We start from the raw sequence: 6,997 nt of genomic DNA, 5'->3' as shown, positions 1-6,997 counted from the left end.
TAATCAAATAAGATTAGATACTTATATTAGGCTCCAAACTTTAAACTATAAACTTTAAGTTCACTTTCCTAACCACAAGAATGCTGACTAAAGGACTCTGTAGTGAAGGGTGGGTGAAACGTGCATGAAGAAGAGAGCAAGTTTGAGATGTCTTGATGTGATATAAAAAGTCTGACAATTTATTTTTGTATCTCTGGATCATCTTCTCTGAGGAAAGGCCCATTTTCTGACCTCTTACTCAGATGATATGATTCTTATTTTGTTTATCCTTTGACCACCCAAGATGATATATTATTTCTGGCCCTCTTAGAAGATCAAAATCAAAGTTCAATGAATCTATCTTTTACTTTGTTCCTTCTGTATCTCTTGGCATCAAGCTCTATAAAGCTGGTTGGTTGGTTGGTTCTTGTCCTTCATTATCGAAGAAGACCAAAATGACATCTCTATATTAGAGACAATAAAAGCTCGGAATGCTCTATCACAGCTTGGGCACAAATAGTCCATGTAAACACCTAAACTTGCAAATGTCTTATTTCCTTTGAGCTGCTTCAATTCTGCCTTCATAGAGTGCAGCACCCTCACTGATGAGGGGACACTATTCTGGGAGGTCCTGTGCCAGTGTCTCCCATGCTGTGTAATCAATACAAGAACTTTAGTTCTTCAAAGCAACCTTCATTGTGTCGCGGTATCACTTCTTCTGACACCCTTGTGAATGCTTGCCCTTTGTGAGTTTTCCAAAAAAAAATTTTTTTGGCAGGTATATGTGTGGCATTCTAACAATGTGTCCAGGTCATCAAAGTTGCACTCTTTGTAGTAATGCTGGAATGCTAATCAGTTTGGCTGGAGAAAGGACCTCATTGTCTTGTATCTTCTCCTGCCAGATAATCTTCAGAATCTTACTAAGATAGTTTAAATGGAAATGATTCAATTTCCTGACATGGGACTGGTAGACTGTCCAGGTTTCACAGGCATAAAGCAATGAGGTCGGCACAATGGCTCTGTAGAACTTGAGTCTAGTAGTCAAAATAATACCCTTTCTTGATCATGCTTTCTTTCAGAGCCTCCCAAATACTGAGCTAGCTCTGGCAATGCTTGTATTAACTTTATTGTCAATGTGTTTCTCCTTGGAAAGGACACTGCCAAGGTAAGTGGACAGTACTCAACCTTTGAGTACTTACAGTACTCATACCATCTCCATTTGCTATAATTGATGGTTCTTCATAAGAAGTATCCTCAACATGTGGCTAAACATGGGGTGCTGGCTGATGGAGCATTTGTATTTTCTTGGTGTTCATTGTTAGACCAAAATTAGCACAAGCAGCAAAGGATTGTTGGTTGCATCTCAGCTTCAGGGGCTGCATTGAGTGTTCAATTATCAGCAACAGGGGATCATGCACCCACTCTCTCTCTTTACTTTGGTCTTGGCTGGTAGCCTTTTCAAGTTGAAAATTTTGCCATCAATGCAGTAGCTGATCTTATATCCATGTTCATCCTCAGTGAAGGTATTTGATAACATGGCTGAAAACATCACACTTAAAAGTATGGGAGCAAGGTCACATCCTTATTTTACTCCCTTGGTGACTGGGAAATCTGGAGAGCATTATCCACCATCCAGAACCAGGCAAGCATGAGGTCATGAAGTTGACATCCAATACTGATGACCTTTTCCAGATGACTAAATTTTGACATAATTTTTCATAAACACTCATGTCTCATGATATCTAAGATCTTGGTCAGAACTAAAAATGTTGTATACAGACCTTTGTTCTGTTCTTGGCATTTTTCCTGGAGTTGTTGGGCAGCAAACACCATATCAATTGTTCTTCAACCCTTTCTGAAGCCACACTGATTCTCAGGAGGTAACCATCTTCCAAGTGAAGGATCAGCCTGTTGAGAAGGACTCTGGCAAGAATCTTACTCACAATGACTAAAAGAGAAAAACCCTATGATTATCTTAGGAGAGTCTATTCCCTTTACCTTTATAGAGATGGATGATGGGAGCATCCTTGAATTCTTGGGGGATAACCTCTTCATGCCATATAACTTGGAAAATTTCAGTCCATTTTTTGATGAACAATGGACCCACCACTTTGTAGATCTCAGCTGGAATAGAATCAGCATCAGGTGCTTTGCCATTTGAAAGGAGCCTAATGGCATTCAAAACCTCTCTTTCAGTTTGAACTTCAGCTAGATTGACTACAACTTGAGGTAAATGGCCAATGGTTTCTGCATTCATTGATGAAGGTCTGTTAAGAACACTATGGAAGTGTTCAGCCCTTCTCTCTAGATTCATGTCCCTATTATTAATCAATGTGGATTCATCAGCACTGAGTAGTTGAGACCATATTTCTTTGATCCATAAATTACCTTCAGGGCATCATAAAAGCATTTTAGTTTGTTACTATCTGCATAAAATTGAATTTTATCTGCCTTCTTACTGAGCCAAGAATGCTGCATTTCTCTAAGCTTCACTTGGATTTAGGGTCTGGTATAAGAGGAGGAACTGAGGTCCCATACATAGAAGGGATCTGTTCCCCAATAAAAAGTTATTGGCCCAAAGCTCTGTCTCAGTGGTTTTTGTTTTTTGATTTTTTGCAGACTGGATAATTTTTGAATGAAGATAATCATGACCCATAAAATCTGCTTAGTAATTTATTTGGGAATATTTTTTACACATTTGGGGAATATAAGAAAGAATTATGCATGGAACTGTTAACTAAGAGTATGGATTGATAACCAGAAAAAAAGAATTTAATTTTTGTGCAATCTTACTGGGAACATTGGAAGACCAGTCTGATATAAGCTAGAGACAGAGTAACATCTCAAATTGTACTAACAATACAAGCCCCAAATAAATACATTCCTTAAATATAAAAATAACATCACAAAGAAATTAGAATACATACAAATAAATACATACCTTAATTATAAAAGTGACCTACAAAGAAATTATAAGCAAAGAAGAAAATACTGTAACTAAATAGAAAAGAATTCATTATCAATGTGGATGTCAGAACATAAAACACATTTCTTTTTACATAAAATTAAAAGGTTTTGCACACACAATACTAAAGCAATTATTTTTCATGGTTGTGCTTAATTTTTTTAAATAAAATTTTATTTATTTTTCAAATTAATAAATGTCTGTCTTCCCTTCCTTCCACCTCCTCCCTTACCCAGAGAATATAAAAACAATGAAATCTTCACAGTGTAAAAACAGTTGCCCTATCTTTTGGAAGGGGGGTTATTATTCTGAGGAGGAGAACAATGGGTGGAAATATTAGGGAGACACATTTTAGCTTGTTATGAAAACAAATTTCCCAATAATTAGAATTTTTCAAATGTGGAATATGTTGCCTCAGAAGTTAATGAGTTCTGAGATGTGAGACTCTGGTAGGCAAGTCAATTAACTAAATTGTCTCAAAAAAAAAAAACACCCCACAACATACCAAACAACAACAACCAATAAAAAATAAGGTAATGGATTCTCCATTCCTGGAAGTCTTCAACACAGGTTAGCCACATGTTGAGGATACTGAAGGGACTATTATTGCTCATTTACAAGTTGGACTAATCTCAAGCTAAGTCCTGGGGAAGTACCAAGACTGTTGATGATTGGTGGCTTTCCAGATTGGGGTGAGAATTTCTCTGGAGGCTTTTTGGAAAGTTGGCTCAGATTTCAAAAACTCAGATGCTGGGTTGAGCAAGGGAGGCTGTCAGGGCTTGAGCTGTTGGGGAGGGAGCCCTTGAGTGGTCATGTTCATGGTAAAGAGATGAAGTCAGGTGGTAAAGCCTTTCTCAGCTCCCTAAATCCCACCTTCTCTGTAACAGGTTAGATCCCAATCTGGTACCCACTGAATGCCAGGCTCTTCCTTGGCCTGGAGAGGAACTGGTAGGGATTCTGGAATCACATTGTGTGAAATGACAGTGTTTCTACTTGGGGACCAACATTGCATAATTGGGAGGTAACCCCTCAGTTTTCATACAGAGTTTCTTTTGTCTTTTAATCTAACCTGTTCACCTTAAATAGGGGAGAGGAGGGAAAATGACCACAAGTGGTCAATTAGAAACTAGCAAAAACAGTAAGGAGCCACTAATATCTCAGAAGTAAGGCAGCTTAGTGGAAAGAACGTTGGTTTTGGGGAGTTAGGAAGACCTGAGTTTGAAACGCTGACACCAGCTGAGCCTGTTTCCCTGTCTATAAAATGGGTCTAATAATATCAGTAATACCTATTTCCTTGGACTCAAATGAGGTAATAGAAGTGAAGCACTTTGCCAATCTATAGAGATGTCTGCTGATATTATTATGGCAGTGAGGGACAATGGAATGATTATCAGGAGACTTGAGTTCAAATTTCAGCTTCACTACTTACTAGTTGTGGGGCCTTAGCCAAATTATTTAACCCTCATTTATCCAAAACAGAATAAAACTGACTGATCCTCCTTGACCCACAGGGTTATTAGGATCAAGAAAGATAATGAACATGAAGGGATTGTCACAGTCAAAGTTCACTTTCAAAGGTGAGAGAGGTCATTGGGGCATTCACTTAGTGTTCCCTCTTAGTTGGTGTTCAGTAAATAGTTGCTGAATGAATGTTCTTCTGTCTTTCATATTAAGGATGAATGGGTTTATCTGGATGATTGGCAGAGATGGGGAGATGGGAGAGGGTCCTGGTGAGAGGGGAAAGAATAATGACTCTAGTTGGGGAGCCTGGGGTGGCATGCAAGATGGAGGGAAATCCCACACAAATTTTAACTCTGCCCCTTATAAGAGTTCAAGCCCCCTGCTTCTTTGCATGGGTGGTCAGGGAAAAGGTATATTGGGATACTCCAATTTTTAGTGGCTCAACCCTCGCTCCCCCACCAATGCTTCACTGTCTGATTTTTTTAACTTATCCACCTTATTTCTGTTAGATCATAAATGGCTGATATAGAGGAATCTTGACTTGAGTGGAATTGATGAAAAGGCATTTCCCTGTGTGATCAAGTATGTCTATGGCTTGTTGTGTTTCTGGGACTGAATGTGGGCATAGACAAGAGTGTCTGTGTGGGAATGATGGTAGGTCTCAGAATGCACCAATGTATAATCATTTGAATGTCAGTGCTTCTATCTGGAAAATGAAAAAAGGCAGAGACAGTGACAGAGACAGAGATATACAGAGAAGAGAAAGAGAGGAGAGGAGGGGAGGGGAGGGGAGGGGAGGGGAAGAGAGCACACAAATGTGTATTCAAGGGAAGGTGAAGCAAAATCTGCATGTTAGTACAGGTCTGGGATTTGGGCCAGTGTCAGTCTCTTCGTGTGTTCCAGGTTGTGGATGTGCAAGGGTGGGGGCCTGAAGCTGTGACTTCAGTATTAATATAGAGAAGCTTAGCCTTCTTTGCAGAGCCTTTCATCATTACTCAATTCATGGACATGGCTCTCATTGCCATCAACCTGGTGCCCTTTGCTGGCCCTCCCCCTTCCTGTGCCACAACCAGCAATACCAAAACTGCATTCACTTGTCTAACCCTAAAGTACTGAGAGAGCAACTTGTTGCCTTTAACTACTAATTCTCTGGTTCTTGTCACAGCCTCCATATTAAGGAAGATTTTCAGGTCAAAGATGTCTTCAGTCGTCTTCAGATTATAATCCAGATTCTTCTGGACATTCTCTACAATATCCCCTTTTCCCTCCTTATACTCCCCACTTTTCTACTCCCTTCTATGTGTTGCCTTCTCTTAATAAAATGCAAACTCCTTGAGGGCAATGACTATTTTTCTGTTTCCATTTGAAGCTCCAGTGTTTAGCACACTGCTTGGCTCAGTGCTTACTACAGGATAGTAATAACTTAATAATTATTAATATGTTAACACAAAGAGGTTGATTATCTTTCCAAGGCAGAAATCCAAGTGATAACAGAAAACTTTTGCAGGTTTATCAGTCTCTCTGATGTCATGGTGCTCTTTGAGAACAAAGGTCAAACCTATGTGAGTAGTCAGAGCTGCCCCACTGCTTCTCTCTCTCTCTCTCTCTCTCTCTCTCTCTCTCTCTCTCTCTCTCTCTTTCTTTCCTTCAGGTCCCTGGTTAACCATTCTGTTTTGTGATTTTTTCCCTTAAATCCAAGTCTATAATTCAGGAAAAGTCATGCATGTAGGACAATTCATGATACTTGTTGAATGACAGGAGGGAGCAAAGATGATTACATTAATTAGGGAGACTCATTTGTATAGTTTTCCTAGACATTTGCTGACTCACATTTACTTTTACATTTGATGAATGGATAAAAGTACCTGTGGCAGTTTGAAAAAATAAAAAAAGAAATAAATGAGAGAAACTCCAACTCCTAAGTAAAGAAAAATGTCAGCAGGAAATACACATATGTGTATACACATATGTTTCATGAGAATATTTTACACTAAGCTTACTGATCATTAACAAATCAATAGATTCCACATATTTTTGGTACTTCTATCCACAATTTCCTTTAACTAAGCAATGGCTGCTGTCTTCAAAAAAGTATTTTGCAAGCCTACTAAAATGATAAATTATATTGGTGTTTTTCTTCAAAGGATACTATTGAAACATTTCCTTGAGATGATCTCAGAATAAAACATACATAAGGATACTTAAAAAAAGGTAGACTTGAGAAGAATTAAGCTGGAAGGAAGTTTGGTGTATTGTGAAACAGAGTTGGGAGACTTAAGATCTAGGTCTTTACTTTGTCCTTGAGTAGCTATTTGACCAATGGGAAGTCATTTGCCTTCTTCAATAGTTATGAACTGTAGAATGCATATGTATGCATTATCAATACCATCATCATCATCCTCATCATCAAAAGAAACAGGTAGGACCAGATGCTCTCTGAGGTTCTTTCCAGATTTAACTTTCTAAGATTCTAGGGATATTCAGAGGAAATCTACTGATTATTTCCCATTATGTATGATTAGTTGGTTATGACAGAAATGAATTTCATCATCTCTATTTAGAGATTAAAGGACTTGAAAAACTTAGTAGAAT

Source organism: Macrotis lagotis, chromosome 1, assembly GCF_037893015.1.
Source record: "Macrotis lagotis isolate mMagLag1 chromosome 1, bilby.v1.9.chrom.fasta, whole genome shotgun sequence".
NCBI classification, from domain to species: Eukaryota; Metazoa; Chordata; class Mammalia; order Peramelemorphia; family Peramelidae; genus Macrotis; species Macrotis lagotis.
This window is presented reverse-complemented; position numbering follows the sequence as displayed.